Raw genomic sequence first — 20,642 nt, 5'->3', positions numbered from 1 at the left:
ATGGTCCGGAGTTTGGGATATTATTTTTGTTGTACACACAAACACTCAAATTTAGAAAATGCAAGATTAAGGTAATATTGAGGAAGGCAGTAAGGCACTAATGAGGTAAACCTTTGACTTGAATTTGCCTCTTTCACAAAGGAAAGATAATATGACAAGAGATGAGTGTGTGGGGGAGGAAAAAGAAAAATAGGTTCTTGAACCTGTAATTGTAACTCCCACACTGTTTCTTTCAATTGTCTGTAGTAATAATGTTCATGATACCTCATCCCCTTCAAGGCCAACATATCCACACTCTGGGTAAGCTTGCTTTTCATTACAAACAAAACAGCAAAATATTTACATAAGATTTTTTTAGTGTGGTTTGGACTGCTGAGATTGTAGGTCCAGAAACCGTATAGTGTGTTCTGAAACAAAACCAACACTGAATTCATTTATATCTTAAAATTATCCATTATAATTACATAATTGAATTCATTGCTTCAGCAATTACTATAGTGTGAGCAGTCCAATGTTAAGTGCACTCATTGGAAGAGGCAAATAAAATGCAAAATTATAAAATTCATAATTGTTACTAGTATATAACAGGATCCTTTTCCCCCAGTCATTTAGCTGAATTAAATACCATGGCTATGCCTTCTGCACCCTAATTTTATCTGATATGATAACAATATTCACTTGATATTAAATATCAAAATAATTTATGATCAAATGAATGCTCATACATATCTCAATAAAACTATTCTTGTGCTTATTGGGAGTTACAAGGGAGGAACCTAAAATTGTCAGCTGAACTCTAGCTTTTGATTCCCTCTGTGCAAAAAGTTATTTTTCAGATAAAAAATACATTAAATAAAGTTATTTAAAGGCTCTCTGCAATGTCTTACCTTAACAAATTTATTCTCTAAACAAGTAGTTTGTTATCTCTAAACAGATTACTAATTAGCTTTTTGATGCATCCAACTCGAGAGGGTCTCAAGGAAATTTGAAACAAACACTAACTGTCCCTCTCAAAGAGAAAGAAAGATAGGATGCAAGAATGTGGTATAATTGGGGCAGAACTTTGCTAACTCATCTGGGAAAACTACCCAGAAATAAACTGTATAGTCCAAGTCATCGTTTTTCCATAATCAATTTCACCTGTTTGGGAGGGCAGCTGTCAGCCTCTGTCCTCTCTCTCAAACTGGTCTTAAGTTTATTGCCTGGACTTCATCACCTTTCCCTTGAAGGAGGATTGAAAAGGAACAGGGGACCAAAGAAAGGGCAGCAGTCCCTCCAGGTGGTATTATTAAGTTGTAATACCTTCAGCTGGACTTCCATATCCAAACAGCTCTCTGATATGCTGAGGGGGAGGTGCAAAACAAAAGTCCATCCTGGGAATGGAAGAATTCCAATCACGCTGCCCATAAAAGAATATGAAAATTAATCCTACTCTGATCCTATAGGTGAGGGCTGCAAGTCGATAGTGAAAGAAGGCCTCATCTACAAGAAACAGGGATATATATGTGCGTGTACACACACACACAAACACACATGCATGCACACACAAGCACATGGGCTGTCAGACAATTAAAAAATTTGTTCATGATTAGTTGCGTGATTAAAACAATTAGTTGCACTTAATTGCAAATTTAATCACACAGCTAAAAACTCAAAATTATGCAAAATGATGCAGGTACAGTAAAAGCTCTGCTATCTGGCATCCCCCGGGAACAGAGGATGCTGTTTAATCAAATATTCCGGTTAATCAAATGTGCACTGTCTGGTGCACTCCCCAGCATCAATGTGCTGGGGGACAGGGAGGGGGCCCCTCACAGCCTGCTTTTTCCTATGCAGGCTGCTTTGTCCTGGGCTGTGGGCCCAAAAAGTGGCAAAGAAAAACTCAGCTTGCAGTGGTAAAGCGGGAAGTCCCCCAAAAGTGGTACTTCTGGTTTTGCTTTTGCTGCATTGCTTGGATGCCAGTTAATAGAGTTGTCCCGCTAATAAAGTGCTGGTTAAGACAGCTTTTACTGTACTTTGTATGGTTGGAGGGTAGGCCTGGGGGGAGGTGTGGGGATAATTTGTGAAGGTGTGGGGGGCTGTGGGTGTGTGAGGGGTTTGGAGCCCAGGGAGGGGGAGTCCCCGCAAAGGCATCTGGAGCGCAGGGAGAGGAGGCCTCCCTCCCACATGCCCTGGTAGGATGCAGGATACTGTAGATCAGGAGGGGAAAAAGCAAGGCTGGGGGTCTGTGGTTTGGGAGTGAGGGACAGGGGAAGGGCATGGGCACATCACTGCTCCCCCAATCATATTATGCCCCCCCCACACACACACACTGGCGTCCTCTTTTTTGAAACTGGAATTATGGTAACCCTACAGGAGTGCAGCCCAGTTGTTTGGAGAGCAGCACCCAGCAGATAAGTCTGTGAAGGGGAAGGGAAGGGGGCAGAGGCCCCCATGGTGAGGGAGAGTGTGAGGCAAGAGCAGGGGAAAGGGTAGGGGCAGGGACTGGGGTGAATGGGACCCCAGGGCTGGGTGGGTCATGGAACTAAAAGGAAACAGTAGGCAGGGCAGTGAGATACCTTGCAGACTAAATTGTTGAGTGAACTTTTATAGGTTACAGCCTACTTTGTCAGACACTATGAGTGGATTTTCAGAGAGCAAAGGTACTAAAAGAATAAGGTCATTAAAATACAAAATGTAAGGAATGGGTTATGTAGAGACATGATAGAATCTCCATCCTTGGAGGTTTTTAAGGCCTGGCTTGACAAATCCTTGGCTGGAATGATATAGTTGGGGACGGTCCTGCTTTGAGCAGGGGGTTGGACTAGATGACCTCCTGAGGTCTCTTCCAATCTGATTTTTCTATGGTTCAATGAAAATCTGTTCATAGCATTTGATGTGGTAGCCTGAAGCCTATGAAAGTTCGTGCCTTTCTAATTAGTTAGGCTACAAGGTACCATACTACCCAGGCTTCTGCCTGACTTCAGATTAACATGGATAGCTACCTCTCTCAAAAAATATACAGATGATAAAGTGAGGAGGAATCCAGATGGTGTTTTGCTTCCGCATAATTACAAAATATTTCTCCTTATGCAATTTTTATTATGTATTACTCAGGCTTTTAAGGAAACTAATTATTGTACATGTATTCATTTATTCATGCAATAAAAAACATTTAAACAAAGGGATGAAACAAGTAGATTGACTTTCCCCAGATCAAACTCTCTGGGTGTACACTGTAGGACTTAGAAAAAAAGCTTTTGGTCACAACAGGATATCCTGCAGGAAGGTTAGCAGTTTTCACTACTTTTGGAGGGCGATTTAAAGCTTAAGCCTCAGCAGCAGAGGACTGGTCTCTCTGGTCTTCTGTCTCTCAAAAAAGCCTTCAATATAGAGCTGTCACCTGTTTATTCCTAATGTTACCAACATTCTATCAATGGTTTCCTTCATTTTTATCGTTTACATTTGCTTGTAAATAAAACATATGCTTGGAACAAGAATAATGGAAGGAGAATATACAGTGATACTCATGCTAAAGGAAAAAAGATACTTATTATTCTAAGTTTCCTACAGATTTTTTTTTTTGCAGGGCGAGGGGAAGGATTTCATTTTGTGATTTATCTATTCACAGCATTCCACATTTGTGGACTTTTCTGAGAGGCACAAGAGTACCTCTAATAGATGTTGCCAGCACAGACACTAAATAGTTTCATCTCCTGGCTGCATTTGTCCTACCTTGCCCTCAGTTTTAAGACTCCAATAGCCAGCTCTAGCTCTACACATTTGGAATGAAACTTGCTGATGCTTTTTATTTCTGAGTATTCTTTATTAAACTTCATTCAGCCTCATAATCAATAATGAAACAAGCCTGCTCTTCTAGTGCCTGAAGAGTTCACTAGAAGAACAGCAGAGTTTCCTACACAGGCACTCCACAGACTTATGATGCAATCAGTTCCTGAAAACCCGTGTCTTAAATTGAAATGTTGTAACTAGGAACCAATTTTCCCATGTTGATCTGTCCCCATACATATTCCCTTCCCTTTCCCCTTCCACCACTTACCAGCTGCACGCAGTATCAATCGTCATAAAGATGAAACCCACATGAGAATGTTGAAATGGGGTGTCAATTTATAAATGTCGTAAGTGATGTTCATCATAACTTGAAAAATCGTAAGACAAGGACTGCCTGTATCATTACAATATCTAATCTAGCCTTAATAGTCTTGAGCTGAAAACAAAGGTTAAACAAACAGACATCCATGCCCCTTGTTGAGCCACAAGTACCCAAAATTGAATATACAATACAAATTGGTATTACGTTCGTGAAGTGGATATCTCTTTGCTTTATGTTGGGAGAGTGTAGGCAGCCCAGACAGGTGCCCCTGGGGCTTCAGGGGCCCTATTCTGGGCACCCCAGGAATTTCCCTGCTGGAGTTTTCCTAAAGCATGCAGGATCAGGCCTCTGAAGTCCTAGGAATGCTCAGCTGCCTTCCCCATTTGCAGAGGTGCACCCCAGGGATTCCCCCAAAAGGAGATTCCCAAGCATGTATATTGCTCTGACTTGTGGTGCACCTATGAAAATGCTGAAGCCTCAGACAGGAATTTCTGGAGCTTCAGGAATCTCTGTTTGCAGATGTGTATCCCGAAGATCGCTTGTCAGGAGATACATTGAGGGTGTGTATCATGTCTCCATGCACCAACTTGGGGCATGCCCCTGGAAATGGGGGAACCCCAGGGTTTCCCCATTTGCAGAGATGCACCCCAAGTCAGTTACTCTGTTTGCAGTTGCTCTGCAGGATCTCAACCTTGAAGCCCTGCTAGTGGCCAGGGCCCAACCCTGTGGAATGAAAGGCAATGTATGTGTCACCCAGTGAAGTGTATCAGATGTGCCAGGGCACATCTCAGCCCTGGACACATCTCAGCACAGCTGTTCCTACGACAAGGATGAAATCTGTTTATAGCCTTGCATGGTACAATAATGGTATTAAGATAAGAGACTATAACTGAAAAGTGAAACTTGAGGGATTTGAAAAAGTTTTGCAGTGGAGGCAGGAATCATGAGAGAAGAAAGAAGAATACAATCCATTCTGAATTAAAAAAGAATATTTGACGAAACTTGAATGTGAAGGAGAAGCTTGGGAATGTGAAGGAGAAGCTTTTAAGTTCAAAGTGAAACCTCTCTGTTATCAGCCATGAAATGGGTAAGACTTGGAAGAAAGAGCTCCAGACTTACTGGAGAAACTTGATAAAGATCCACTACAAAAAAAGTATTACAAACAAGCAGAGAACCTGCATGGAATGGAAGAAAACCCAGGACTGATCAGACAGGAAGATTACTTATTAGACTAGGGACAGAAATTACACATAAACCAGTATAAGAGATCAGAAACCAGGTCAAATCTGTAACACAACAGAAGTTCAGTTCACATAAACCATTTTCAAAGTGGCCAAAACTGATTTAAGATAAACCTGGATGGATGTAGTATCAGACTTAACAGATTTAGGTTAAATTGGTTTATTCAGTTTCTGTCCCAGATGCCCTTCAGATTCAAGTGAACTCTCAGTCCCCCAGCATCCCAGGATGCTTTTCACTCCCTTCCCCCTCCTTTCCCCCCTGCAAACCTAGGCTAGCCTTGGCCCAAGTTGTCTGGCTCCAGCCAAGCAGGGAGGTGTGCTCTAGCACCTCCGGCTGGGCCACTGCAGGCATATATATATATCTGCATTTCTGGAATCAAAAGTGAATGTCTGCTCACTTGCTTATCCATTCAATGTACATAGCTTAGACTAACATGCAAAGATTAAATCAATTCAGACTTGGGCTTTTTGACTGTCTGTACTTAGCCTTAGAGATCAAAAAGTGTAAAGGTAAAGTGAGGCTTGCCAAAAATCAAACCAAGTTAGATCTTGGAGAGGATATCAAAACTGCAGAAAATTCCAATTAAACATAAGGTTCTTGAGCCATATAAATAAGAATTTATTAGGGTGATATCATCTATTGGATCAACTACAGAGTTGAGAATGTGTTAAACAAGGTTTTGAATGCAAAGCTAAGAAATCCTTGCATCTTACATAATTCCTAGACCATCACAACTGTATAAGACATCATTCTGTATAAGTCCAGAGATTGCCATACCTGACATAGAAGCCAAAAAACCAAAAAATGTTTGTGTGTCATGTCAGGGAGACTGAATAATCTCCACTGAGGCTAATGAAAGTACTGGCAGAAGAAATCAGAGGTCCAATATAGCAAAGACTTGTAATAAGAACAGAAGTGCCATACCAATGGTCCAACTAGTATAGTTTCCAACAGTAGAATGATGGAAATGGATGCCATAGAGCAGTGTTTCCCAACCTTTTCCTGCCCAGGGGACACTTACATTAATAAATGTTTTTTCTGCAGCACACCTGTTAAGGCACTCCCCATCCTTGTACCTATGGCCATGGCAAAATTGCGCAGCACCCCTGTTCATTTCTGACAGCGCACTTTTGTGCCATGGCACACTGGTTGGGAAACACTGCCATAGAGGGAGAGCATTGAACTGGATATCTCTGTTTAATATTCCCCCTGGCATTCACTGTTATTTGTTTAGATATGCCAAAGGAAACATCTCCAACCATTCTGGGAGTATGATAAATAGCTTTATACCAAAGTTTAAGTTTATGAAGAGAATTATATACCATGACCTGCAGTAATAGAGGACTGTACTCTATGATGCAGGAGTGGAACTGTGTGAATAATGGTAAGGTAGTTAACCCAAAATCAACTTGAAAAATATTCTGTTTGGGTACAATCTAAAATGGAAAAGTAGGAGCCTCTTTTGATGAAAAAAAGTTTTGTTCAGACCAATGAAGAAATGGGGTATTTTATATGTAATGTTTTAGGTTATCTTATTGCCCATTCATTTTTCTTTTTCTAAAGGTTTAACTTTATTTCACAATAAAACATAATTTAAAAAAATGAAACATTTCACACAGAAAAATGTACAAGCAAAATGTTTAATTTTTTTTCTGAAGTCCATCCCTTCCCCAACCAATCCCCCTGCAATTTTTGACTGAACCTGTTCATAAAATTTGACCTAAACTCATACATTGTTTTAGACCTCCTGAAACTGCATTTTTTGGAAAATATACTTTTGGTAAAATAATTTTAAATACCTCTAGATCTACCTGGAGGTCATCCAAGTCTTATATCCCAATATTTGTAGTTACTGCCCCCCTGCCCCCATCTTTATTAAGTCAAATTTTGAGAAAAAAGATTAAAAGAAAAACAGACAATGCAAAAGAAAACTTGTATGGTCCTCATAAATGAACAGTACTATTTTCTCCAGAAAAAACTGAAGTCTTAAAAATGTTATTTTTGAATAATAATAAAGCAAACAACAACCCCAACCCCTTACAAATAGCACAACATGCAGCAGGATATGTTTAAACAAAAACTGAGTTCCTGCTTGCTGAAAGCTTTCAGTGGGAATTCTGGCTGCATTAGCTTTGGCTGAGACTGAGGGCTATTTCTGGAGGATTTAAAAATTCCAAAGTTTCTCATTGCATATGTGGCATCTTATTTATTGATAAAGAAAAAAAGAAAGTAATAGCAACTTATGCTCATCTTTAATTTAACCAGCCATATTTACTTGCATAGCACACCCACCTTTTGCTCCAAAATTAGCCTTCCAAAATTGGGGTCTGTGTTTTAATCAGGGGAGGCTGATTTTCTGCCTAGAATGGAAGTATGGAGATGTTGTAAGAGGGTAGGTACTTTCTTTTCTTTTTTCTCCCAGCAGCTGAATGGTGGGAGAGGCAGACTCCAGCAGGGACAGATACAGGGGAGAAAAGAGTGCAGTGATGCAGTTGTACTTTGTTTTGATCTCTGCTTCACCCAAGATTAAAACCAACTGCCTGGCATCAGCAGTAGCATTTCTATTCAAGCAGAGTGGATGAAGTCAATTGACTTAATGGCTCATTATAATCTACATGACTTCTACTAATTGTTTTGCACTCCACAGGTTTAATGACCATCTCCCTTTTTTGATAGTCTTGATGTTTCATTAATCAGCTATCCTTTCTTCAGCAATATTGCTGTCTGTTAGCCTCCTGGTCTCTCTTCTCTTAATTCATAAGCCTGCAACTGTTCTTAGCTCTTTTCAAAATCCTACATCTGCCCTAGAATCCAGTCTTCACCTGGACTTGGCTCCAGCCAAGAGCTGCTGACAATTCAGATGTGAAAGGGTAAACTGTAGCATTTTTTTTTTTTTTGCTTGAGCAGGAAAGGAAGATGAGTGATCTGAAGATTAGGTTATATCTCTGCTCTATGAGACCAAAAATCAGGAAAAACCGTTTTTCTTTATTCTGCCTTCCCAAAACCAAGGTGTGTGTCTTTATTGGAGCTGTGGGGTATGCAAGAAAATACAGTATTAAACCAAACTTTTAAGTACTGCTCCAAGCACCGGGTGGCGTTATTGTTACCTCCTTAGCTCTAATTGCTAGAGAGTTCTTCCAGGTGCTATACTTTACACTTCACTGGAATGGGATCTATACTGATACAATATCTCCTCCTAACAATTCTTTCAGATCACAGTAGAGAAACATAGATCTAGTTCAGTTGGTTGAGCTGCAGCAATATGTTTAATAGATGGATTTATTCCATATTACTGGTAACAATGCCCTTTCAGGGCCAAATTTTGAGAAAAAAGAGATGATCTCAACTCACTTTTTAAACTTGACGTTGCAAGTGTGTAAACTGCAACTTGGTGTAAGTAGAATAAACTATGCCCATATCCAAGAATTAAAGAAATATGGGTAGCTGAAGATGTGCAAACATATATACAGGTTCCAGTGAGTGCAAAACTAATGAGATACCTTCAGAAGCAATTCCTGAAAACACGGTTCTCAACTATCAGGAATGTATTTACTGTTGTAACAAACTCCCTTCTTGCTTTCTCAAGAAGTAACTGTCAAGTGAGATATTTTAAAAAGTGGGCATTTTAAAAGCAATGGTTTGCACATATCACCATAACGTCAGCTATCAAACTTTATACTGGCAACTATGGATTGTTCTGAAAGTGTCTGAATCAATTTATTTCTGAGATAAAAAGAAGTAAACTGCCTCCATTCCAAAGAATTTAAATCAGGGGTCGGCAAACTATAGCCTGCAGGCTACATCTGGCCTACAAAGGGATATAGCCTGTCCTGGGGAGCAACCAAGGGGAAAACCCTGGGGAGAACTCAGGGAGCAAGAATGGGGCGGAGAAAGAGAAGAAAGAAAAGAGAAGCAAACAGAAAGATTCTTACCTTTAGCCAGAACCATGACGAAGCCAGAAGTGGCGGCGGGACCCAAGCAGCTCATTAGCCGCGTTTTTATAAAGTTGCGGCCAGCTGATGGTGGCAGCTGCAGGAGCTGGTTGGGGGAGTTAAAAGGAGCTGTGGGCAAGGAGCAAGGGGGGAGACCAGCAGGAGTGCCAGAGGGGGAAGCTCTCTCAGAGTCCCCTTGGAGTGGAGGAGTGTGGGGGTTTGCAGCCTGCAGTCCCAGTAGAAAAAGTGAGTCCTTGCAGGAGTAGGTGGCAACGAGGCAGGAGGCGAGACGGCAGAGCCGAGATACGAAGGCAGGAGAGAGCTGGAGAGCATTGAGAATTGGAGGTGCCCACAAATGGTCAGGAGAGGTGGCAGGAGTCACATCGCTGGATCAGGTGGGATTGTCGAGGGCTCGGGCAGCCCGAAGGAGAAGTCATGGGGGAGACACATTGAGGGGATCCACTGAGAATACAGTGAATCCACAGGCGTGGTAGAGAGCGGAGGGGAGGAAGAGAGGGACAGCAGACTGACCCAGACTGAGTCTAGGTTTGGCAAGGGTCTTAGAGGCTGCAGCCGGTGGCAACAGGGCAGGCTGCAGGAATAGCCATACAAGGGGGCAAAGGACATCCCTTGGTAACCTGTGTCTCTCTGCTGGTGATTTACTTTGTGGCTTTTTTTTTGTTACCCACTTTTGGAGGGGTTGTGAGGTATACAGCCCACACAGGGTTCAATCATGGGCAAGGGCAGTTAGCTGTTAGGAGAAGGAGGGAGCCTGTAGTCGGACTCCTGTAGCCCACTATGAAAAGGGCACCAAGCCTCAGCTATCGGAGAGACATGGCCGAAGACCGCTAACATTCATCAAGGTGGAGTGTAAGGGTGAGGTAGAGGGGAAGAGGAACCTCACAGAAGATTGCTGTCCTGTGGTCCCATGAATGAGAAATGCTGATAGTCAAACCCCACCACTGAGATAAGATAGAAGTCATGGTAGGCGAGATTGGGGTGAGATGATTCAGGTCAATGACACCAACTCGTTGGGATCACAGGGACGGACGGGCAGACAACCCTGAACATCCAGGGACGCGTAGCGCGTGACCGGATGTTCGAAACCAGGCGGGTACATAGCCATTTTGCTAAGGGTGTGCTGGTTCCCAGTTGTTTTATTTGGATTATAGTTTAATAATGATACACTGATCTCCTCTGGGCACTCCAGCCAGATGCTCCAGCTGGGTGGAAGGCTGTTCTTTGTCACTGCAAACTAAGCTCACTGTTGTTTGGAGAGACTGGAGGAAAATGTCCGCCCAAGGTACCAGTTAGGTCGCAAACTGCAGCCAATGTTCGTACGAGGTTGATGACTCCTGGTTTAATACACTACGTTTCAAAATTCCATTCTAAAGGAAAATTAATTAATAATCCAAATAGCCTCTCTTTTTTCCTTTTTAGTTCATGTTCAGTACTTAAATATGGTATCATGTTAATCACTTGAAAAATGCCTGGAAAACTAAATTGGAGTGTGATGCTGGCTTTAGGGCAGGATGTAAATTTTGCCATGAAAATGTACAACAGAAAATTTTATTTTTAATTAAATGACTTTTCTTCAGAAACTGATTCTTTGAAAATTCTTGATGTTTGAAAACTGATCTGTGTTTTCATTCAAAGTATTTATTTTTTCATACTGATTACTTAAGAAAAATTGTTTTCAGGTTCATTATGAAAACCTGAAATTTTCTTAAGGAAAATAAACAATTTTTCAATCAGGTTTACTGTGCTGTTTTCAAGCGCAAGAACAATAAATTTTAAGAAATTGTCAGTAACTGTTAATCCTTGCTAATTAACTTGTTAACACCTAATTAACACCTACAAAACCACAGACTAAGGAGAGGAAGTAATCAATACAGATAATCAACTGCCCCAAGGCAGAGAGAGTCAATTGCACAAGCACCCATGTCATGAGTTTTGCCTGTCAGCAGCTAGAGATGCAGGGCCCCATGTGCCCATCACATTCCCATGGATGGGGGTGCCCCAGAACCCAGACCCCCCCTGCACCTATCTCTTTGACAGCTGAAAGTCTTCATGGCCGCAGCAGAGGCTAGGAGGCCTGCAGCTTTTACTCTGCTGTGTCTTAACACACACAGTGTCACCCATGTCACAAGTTCTGCTTGTTGTAGTTTCATAGTTGGTAGGGTTGGGAGGGACCTCAGAAGATCATCAAGTCCAACCCCCTGCTGCGCACCCCCAGGGTAGGAGCCAGCACCACTTCTCTTGGAAGTTGGTTCTAGATCCTAGCCGCCCTGACAGTGAAGTAGCGCCTCCTGATGCCTAGTCTGAATCTACCCTCTGCTGGCTTGTGACCTGGTCACTCCTGGTGGTGCTCGGGGAAACAGTGACTCCCCCAATGCCTGCTGATCCCCCCTGACTAGTTTATAACAGGCCACAAGATCCCCCCTCAGCCTTCTCTTGTGGAGGCTGAACAGGTTTAGGTCCCATAGCCTCTCCTCATAGGGCCTGCCTTGTTGTCCCCCGATCATACAAGTGGCCCTCCTCTGGACCCTCCCCATGTTGTCCACATCCCTCTTGAAGTGCGGTGCCCAAAACAACACAGTACTCCAGCTGTGGCCTGACCAGTGCCGCATAGAGGGGGAGTATCACCTCCTTGGACCTGCTTGAGATGCATCTGTGGATGCATGACAAGGTATGGTTGGCCTTCCTGACTGCCTCCCCACACTGCCGGCCCATGTTCATCTTGGCATCAGTGATGACTCTAAGATCCTTTTCTGCCTTTGCACTGATGAGAAGGGAGCTCCCCAGCCTGTAGGTATGGTGCTGGTTCTTCCTCCCCAGGTGCAGCACCTTGCACTTGTCAGTGTTGAAACCCATCCTGTAATATGCACCCACCCCTGTAACCTTTCTAGGTCTGATTGCAGCCTATTACTCCCTTCTAACGTGCCCACTTCCTCCCACATCTTAGTGTCATCAGCAAATTTGAACAGGGTGCTTTTTACCCCCTCAGCAGCTTGAGATGCATTTCCCCCCAAACTCCTGCACTGATCTTCTTGAAACTTGGCAGGCTTCATGGCCTTAGCAGGGGCCACTGCTTCTGCAGTTTTCACCTCCCCACCCTTGATGTAACACATACATGAGTTACTCATTACATGAGCTTTGCTTTCAAGAATCTGGGGTGCAGTTCCCCCCAAACTCCTGCACTGATCTTCTTGAAACTTAGCAGACTTCATGCTCTGAGCAAAGGATACCACCCCTGCAAGTTTCATCCAAATAAGACAAAAAACAACAAAGTTATAGATATTTCATTGATTCTCCATTATACCCCATGGCTGGATCTCCGAGGCAACCCTGAAGCTTTGGAGCTGCTTCAGCCAGATCAAAGCAGGAACCCAGTCCGGAGCTCCAGATCAGATCACTGGCATCTGAAGTGGCCAGATCCGAAACTGGATTGAATAGCTATCTACTTGCACAGGCCTAGTAGGTCCCAGCTCCTTGCCCAGATCCATCAATGGGGCAGCTAGCAGTGAGCTAGCTGCCCCACTGGCAGATCTGTCCCTCCCACACAGCTCTTTCCAAGTCCCATGCCTTGATACTGCCTGAAACAGGACAGTCCTCAGCCAGCTCTGGGCTGCATGTGCAGACTTTCCTGCACAGCCCAAGGCTTCCCAGGACTGTCCCAGTTTGGGGCAGGTCCCAGCCAACTCCAGGATGGGTGGGAAACTCTCCCTGTACAGAGAGGGGTCTGGGAACTCCCTACTGCTCAGACAGGGGGACATTGTCCCTGCCCAGGCTCCAGTGGTGGAGCCTGACCTGGCACCAGGCAGGTTCCATGGACAGGGAGCAATTTCCTACCCCCTGCTCCAGGGAATAAATTTGTTCCCAGCCAGCCATGGCTTACTCTACAGTAATTACTCAGCAGTTAATTTGTTACTTGCATCTGTAGGTAGCAAATTAACCACCAAGTAGAGCAAATTGCTGTATAGTAAAGGTCTGCACATGTAGATGGTGATATTTACTAGGCAGCAATTTGTTCTACTGTGCACTAAAGCATCTCATGTAGACGCACCCACTGAAAATGAAACAAGATTCTCAATCTGGTCCCTATTTCTGATTAATTATTTTGATATCCGTAGCAAAGTTCTGGGGTAACATATCCTAGCACACAGTGCATTCTCTGCAGTTTATGATTCCCATAACAAGCAACTGAGTTGATTTAGTGCTAGTAAGCAATATATTTTATGGACATATTTTTTCCATGATTTCAAAGCTACTATTATAAAACATAGTAGTTTTAAATGCAGCCGACTGACAGATGGACAGACATTCTTTTGTCAGCATTTTGAAATATAAGCACAGTGCAAAAGCTTAAGAAAAATACCATAATTTTACCATATTAATTATTACCAATCCTCTGTGTGTGTTATTTATATACACGCACACGTGTGTGCGCGCAGACACACATATATGTGAGAGTGGTAATATGGTAAAATTATGGGGGTTAGGGTTCAGCTCCTGCCTTGTGCTTATATTTCAAAATGCTGACAAGAGAATAGTATTTATGTTGGATCAGAATTGCAGTTGGTATGTTGGGATGATAAACTACAAGAACTATATTTTATTGCATTCACATGGTCCCAAACAGGACATGTATCTTGTTTTCACAAGGCAGAATATTAAAAAGCAGCATTCCAGAATTGTGGCTGACTGTGTAACAAAAAGTAAGCTCACCTAGAAACATTTAGCATCCAGGAAGTCTGGATGAGATAGCAGGAACTTAATGGTGTGCGAGGACAGCCACAAGGCTAGGCCTCAGACCCTTAGAAGGTCAGCAAGAGACTGATATTTCTTTACTGTAAATAATTTTTTATACAAGTTCCTGTAAATAATACTGTTTTCACAGCACAAATTTCTGCAAAATACCACAGACTGCATATATCACTTATTTGTAGCTTCACACACAAGCTACAGTACTCAGTCAATAGCTACTACACATTCCTTAGGAGCTGTGAGAGGGTTAACACTGGTCTCTAACCCTTTTGCTTCCTGGGACAAAGACAAGAGGGTGTCATTTTGGGAGCAATTAGAGCATAGCATCTGCATGCTTTTTTCCTTGATGCTTGTATTTCAGCAAAGAAAAGTCAGCTTTTCAAGTTAAGACATTCATCCTAATTTTGGATAGCTAATTTGTTGGGGAAAACTGTGTATTTAAATCATCAGACCAGCAGAACTGCACCCAAGAGTCCTAAAAGAATTGGAGGAAACCATATCTGACCCATTGATGTTCATTTTTAATAAGCCTTGGAATGCCACGGAGATTTCAGAAGACTAGAAGAGTGATATGTTGGCTGATAGTCAAAAATGTCAAGTGCGATGATCCAGGTGCATACAGGTCAGAAAGCCTAACATAAATCTCATGCATAAAAACAGAAAAGCTTACATTAGACTTATACTTTATAAAGAATTAGGAGAATTGGGATAAGATTAATATGAATCAGAATAGTTTTATATAAACTGGGCATTGTCAAACATATCAGGTTTATGAAATATGTTGATGAAGCTAATTATAGATATGTTTTGTTGTTTATAATATCTTGCACTGTATTTCTATTTTCTACTTTTATTAAGCTGTTTTTATTTTTATACCTTATTGAATAGGAAAATACCAAATACAAATTTATTACTAATGCAAAAAACTTTTAACAATTAGAACACCTGCACACTACTAGTTAGATTAACAGTTGAGAAACCCAAGTACTAAGAGCCAAATCATTAAATACTAATTAGAATACCATTACCATTCAAACTACCAATTATAATACCAATTAGTAACATATGAAGTATGTTGCCAAGGCTGCAACTGAACTCCAACTAGCTTCAAGCATCAAGGACAATAAAAAGTCCTTTTTCCCACCGGCTCCCCACATATCTGAAAAGCAAGGGCAACTTTGGACCCCTGCCAAACCAGATGGGGCAACTGACAACTGACGCCCAGGAAAAAGCCAACCTATTAAATGGGTACTTTGCATCGGTCTTTCATCAGTCCCATGGGATGCCCATGCCTGCTACAGGACAGGGAGGTCTGGGTGAGGGAGATCCCCTGCCCTCCATTAATGCTGACCTTGTGAAGGAACACCTTGAGAAGCTGAATACCTGCAAGTCAGCCAGGCCTGACAATCTACACTCCAGGGTACTCAAGGAGCTGGCGAGCGTCATAGCCCAGCCCCTGGCACGGAACTTTGAAAACTCCTGGTGCTCTGGTGTAGTGCCCAAAGACTGGAAGGAGGCCAATGTGGTGCCTATCTTCAAGAAAGGGAGGAAAGTGGATCCGGCTAACTATAGGCCCATCAGCCTGACTTCTATCACAGGGAAGATCTTAGAAAAGTTTATTAAAGAGGCCATCCTTAATGGACTGGCTAACGCCAACATCCTAAGGGATAGCCAGCACGGGTTTGTTGCGGGTAGGTCTTGTTTGACCAATCTCATTTCCTTCTATGACCAGGTGACCTATCACCTGGACAAGGGGGAAGAGATTGATGTCATATATCTTGACTTCAATAAAGCCTTAGACCTGGTATCCCATGATCACCTCTTGGTGAAACTAGTCAACTGTTGCCTTGGGCCCACCATGATCTGCTGGCTGGGAAATTGGCTCCGTGGTCAGACCCAGAGGGTAGCAATTAATGGAAGTCACTCATCATGGTGTCCTGTGACCAGTGGGGTCCCCCAAGGCTATGTCCTTGGACCCATATTGTTCAATATCTTCATTAATGATGTGGACATTGGAATCAGAAGTGGACTGGCCAAGTTTGCTGATGACACCAAACTTTGGGGCAAAGCATTCACGCCAGAAGACAGGTGGGTGATCCAGGCTGACCTGGACAGGCTCAGCAAATGGGCGGATGAGAACCTGATGGTGTTTAACATAGAAAAATTCAAGGTTCTCTACCTTCGGAAAACCCCCCCACAGTATCTTTATAGGCTCGGCAGTGCTATGCTGGCTAGCACTACGGAAGAAAGAGACTTGGGGGTCATCACTGACCACAAGATGAACATGAGCCTGCAATGTGATGCTGCTGCCTTGCATCCAAAGATGCTTCTTAAGCAAATCCCAGGATGTCGTTCTTCCGTTGTACTCGGACTTGGTGAGGCCGCAGCTGGAAGATTGTCTCCAGTTTTGGGCTCCACAATTCAAAAAGGATGTGGAGAAGCTTGAGAGAGCCCAAAGAAGAGCCACACGCATGATCAGAGGTCAGGAAAGCAGACCTTACGATGACAGGCCGAGAAAAGCGCAGTCTCAGGGGTGATCTGATGGCCACCTATAAGTTTATTAGGGGTGACCACCAGTATCTGGGGGAACGTTTGTTCACCAGAGCGTCCCAAGGGATGACGAGGTTGAACGGTCATAAACTACTGCGAGACCGTTTCAGGCTGGACATAAGGAAGAATTTCTTTACTGTCCGAGCCCCCAAAGTCTGGAACAGCCTGCCATTGGAGGTGGTTCAAGGACCTACATTAAAAACCTTCAAGAGCAAATTGGATGCTTATCTTGCTGGGATCCTATGACCCCAGCTGACTTCCTGCCCTTCCTAAAGGAGACAATCTAGACTGATATATATATTATAATATAAACTTAATTAAAAAAATTGTTTGTCTTTCACATGACATTTATACCTCTGTATTTACAAATAAATATTGTTTCCAACCAAGTTTTTCCTTAAATGTCAGAGATTTATATTCACTCTATGCAGCCATGTCTTGTTATCCCTACAGGACACATTTTTTCATATGGTTTCTTGCTCAGCGGGTTGAGTTATATATCACCACTTATGTTTCTTTCCTATGAGTAAGCCTAACTCAGTTATATTTTTAACAACCAATATAAAGCAAACCTTTTGTTTTACCATACTATTATCATTCATTAGTTTCTATTTTTACATGAATCAATCTAAAGTGTTTTACTGTGCAGCGTTTGAAATGGATAAGGCCTCAAGAGAAAATTAAGGTGTTCTGAAGGAGACTCCTGTTCCTTAGAACTAAGACACCTAATTGTCTGTGTGATGCTTGTTCCTCAGTGAATCCCTTTGTTTCTCTTTGGGCAGTTGCAGTTCGCACTCCAGGCAATTCAGTTCCCTCACAGTTTGGAATCATTCTTCCAATAGAACAAGTGTCAACATCACATTATTCCTTCTCTCTCAGGCAGGCCATTATTCTCAGGCATGAGAGAGAGTGGCTGTATCTACACATGTGAAACAGCATCGTTTCATTTTGATGTCCATTTTGCTATTTCAAAGGGACAGTGTTTCATTTACTTGTTTTGTTTCGAAGCACTGTTCTGTTTAGTTTAGTCAAAACTGTTTTGCTGTTGTAACATGTTTCGATGTTTTGCCCATAAACTATAATGGGGAATCATGAAAATGCCTAAAACTTTGTTATTTCTTGCCTGATTTGGATTAAACTAGCAGGGATGGAAGCCCCTTTTGAGGGCATAAAGCCTGCCATATTTAAAGGAGATAGGTTCAGAGGTTTCCAGATATGTGCGCCAGATGGCTGCTGCTGCCACCTGGGACCAGTCCTGAGCGCAGCCCATGCCCGGTGCCGGGAAGACTGCTGCTGCTGCTGGCCCCAGCAGCCTTCTGTTGTGCCACACACAGATCTGGGGGCCCACACCCCTGGGAAGAGTCCAGCTGTGCTGTGAGGGCAGATTCAGCTCTGTGGGGATGGCGGAGCTGCTCAGAGCACAGCCCTGGCTCTCCCCTGCCTCCCACCACCGGGATGTGCTCTGAGCACCTTCACCAACCTTACAGAGCTCAGCCCAGAGGCAAGAGGTGAGGGAGAGCCAGGGCTGTGCTCCATCTTCCACCACTGGGTTGAGCTCTGTGGGCCTGGTAGTGCTGTTTGGAGCACAGCCCTGGCTCTCCCCCACCTCCCACCACCGGGCTACTTCGAAACTTTAAATGTTTCAAAACTTTAGAAGTGTTTCAAGTGCTCTCATTTGATTTTGAAGCCATTTTGAAGCTTTTTATTTCATTTCAATTTTGCTGTTTTAAGTTTACAACGTGTTGAAACTGCTTTGAAATGAAACACTTGGCAAAATTTCTCACAGCCCTAGTGCTTAACTGCAGGGTAGACTAATTAGCTGTGGAGTAAAGTGTCACCATCTGTGTGTGTGCAATGCTATTAGGCCACAGTAACTTAATTCAAGCTGCTGTAAGATAGTACTGTCAGGGACAGAGCTATCTTATGGTGGTGTAATTAACTGTGATTAAACACGAGTTTAGGTGCTGACCACAGGTGTAAATTGCACCTAGTCAGCCCAGACAGCAGTGGCCCAAACTTCTGTCTGTTGCCTAGCCACACGGCTCCACACTTTTGGCACCCTCATGCCCCAAGCCAGTGCCTCCACCACCAAACACCACCACCTGGATCCTGGGGTTGACCCACCTGCCATGCTTGCTGCCAACTTGGGCCTGCTCTGCGCTGGCTCAAATTGCTGCCATTCTAGGAGCACATGTAGATGCTACATCCAGGTGTAGTTTACTCTAGTGCAAACTGCTTCAGGGTATATTGCTTCAAATCAATTGCACATATAGATGCACCTAGAAAGAGACTTCTTTTTTGTCATTTTCCTTACAGCTTCTGTCCTCTTCTCTATTCCTTCTAGCTAGAGAATCATCTCTCCTGACATTGTGGCAAGTATTTACATGTACCAAATTATTAATACCTTTATGCTCTTCAAAGTGTCAGGTCTATGCAGCCCATCTAAAGCCTTATGTTCTAATTCACAGAAAAGAAGAAGAAGAATATTCCATGGCTTGGGTGCAAGCTAAGGACTTCAAAGACCTATAACTAAGTTCCTGCTCTGCCAAAAATTTCTTCTCTGACTTGAGGTGAGTCTGTACAATAGGTAACTTTCCTAGCTCACAGTGAGGATGAGTTTACATATATTAAATGGTTATAAGGCTGTTTTTTAACAACCCAGGCTTACAGTTAATGAAATCTAGTTGAAAGAACTTTTCTTCTTGGCAAAACTGAGGCTTGGGTCTAAAGTTCATTGGATCTGTGGACTTCGAACAATGTTCTGAATGCCCTGTAAACAGGGACTGAGGTTATCTCAAGATAGAAAAAGTTTCCTCACAAATAGCTTTCTTCTTCCCCAAAAATGTTGGTTGGGAAGGAAGGAGGCATAAAAGATTTTACTGAAGAAGTAGTGAGGGTTCATTATCAGGACAGTGTTTGGGGTAAGCACAGAGGGTGTTAAAGGAGGTCCTTTCAGAAGCTTGAATTTAGCAAACTGAAACTTTCATGCAATCTTGTGACCCTAGAAAAGATCTCTGGGCTATTGATGTTAATTTTTAATAAATCTTGGAAACTGAGGAGCTTCCAGAAAACTGGAAGAAAGCCAAAGAGTATAAAAGAAAGCCAAAGAGTCTCTTAGTCTGACATGGATCCCAGGGAAAATAATGGGCTAGCTCTTACAGAACTCAATATAATTATTAAAGCATAGAAATATAATTAATGACAATCAGAATGTTTTCATGGAAATAAAACCTTGTCAAATAAATTTGATATTACCCTTATGACAGTACAGGTTTGGTTCACGAAGATATACTACACCTGGACTCCTACATTTAACCTTACACTGCATTCTGTTATAATAATAAAAAAGCTCTCTGTGGAATAAAGTACCTATTAAATGGATTAAAAGATGGCTAACTAACAGATGTCAAATAATTACCAGCAATTGATGGTATATCTGTTCGTGATCCTGAAAAGATGGCTTCTTAGCCCAATGTTAGTCTTTCTATCCAAAGTTCTAGAAGAGAATTATGTCATACAACACAATGTATTTGGCTTGATGAAGAAATTAAGCTTTAACTGTATGGCCTCCATTTTGAGAGAGAAACATAACAGCCCTTTCTGACTTTAAAATCTTTGCATGTATAAGAACAAAGCAAAGTCACTTCCAGACCTGGGAAGCACAACTATAAGATTCACCTTGTAAACCCTTTTATGAACCAAATTGTGCAGGATTAAGAGACTTATTTATATCCAGGAGCAAGAAAGAATGGAATCCTTAAGTAGCCAATACAGTAGCATTTTACTACCTAAAGTGCTATGCTGAAATGGGATTTTAATTCACTTCAAGTTACTAGATCTGTTCTTAAAAAATAATTTAGGCATATTTTGCAGTAATTTTGACTAGATAGCTCTACATCATTTTTTTAAGTTTAGGGCAACATCCAAAATAGTGTTACAGTTTGTAAGCACATTTTAATCAATTAACCAATAAGTCTGAGTAGGAAATCCAAACAAAGACAAAGGGCAGTATTTCTTTCAATGCAAGGCAGGGCTGTCCAAGTGCTAAATGGCCAGAG

The 20,642-nt window shown here is 42.4% G+C and overlaps 1 protein-coding gene across 2 annotated transcripts in view; it reads right to left on the bottom strand.

Moving 5' to 3' along the window:
• The window catches only part of KCNQ5 (potassium voltage-gated channel subfamily Q member 5), a 622,372-nt gene that overhangs the window by 421,664 nt on the left and 180,066 nt on the right, over nt 1-20,642 (bottom strand). The window lies entirely within an intron of this gene.

The sequence above is a fragment of the Crocodylus siamensis genome, chromosome 1 (genome assembly GCF_052110815.1).
Source record: "Crocodylus siamensis isolate JL-2025a chromosome 1, ASM5211081v1, whole genome shotgun sequence".
In the NCBI taxonomy this organism is placed as follows: Eukaryota; Metazoa; Chordata; order Crocodylia; family Crocodylidae; genus Crocodylus; species Crocodylus siamensis.
The sequence above is the reverse complement of the archived record's forward strand: the minus strand, read 5'-3'. Positions and strand labels throughout refer to the sequence as shown.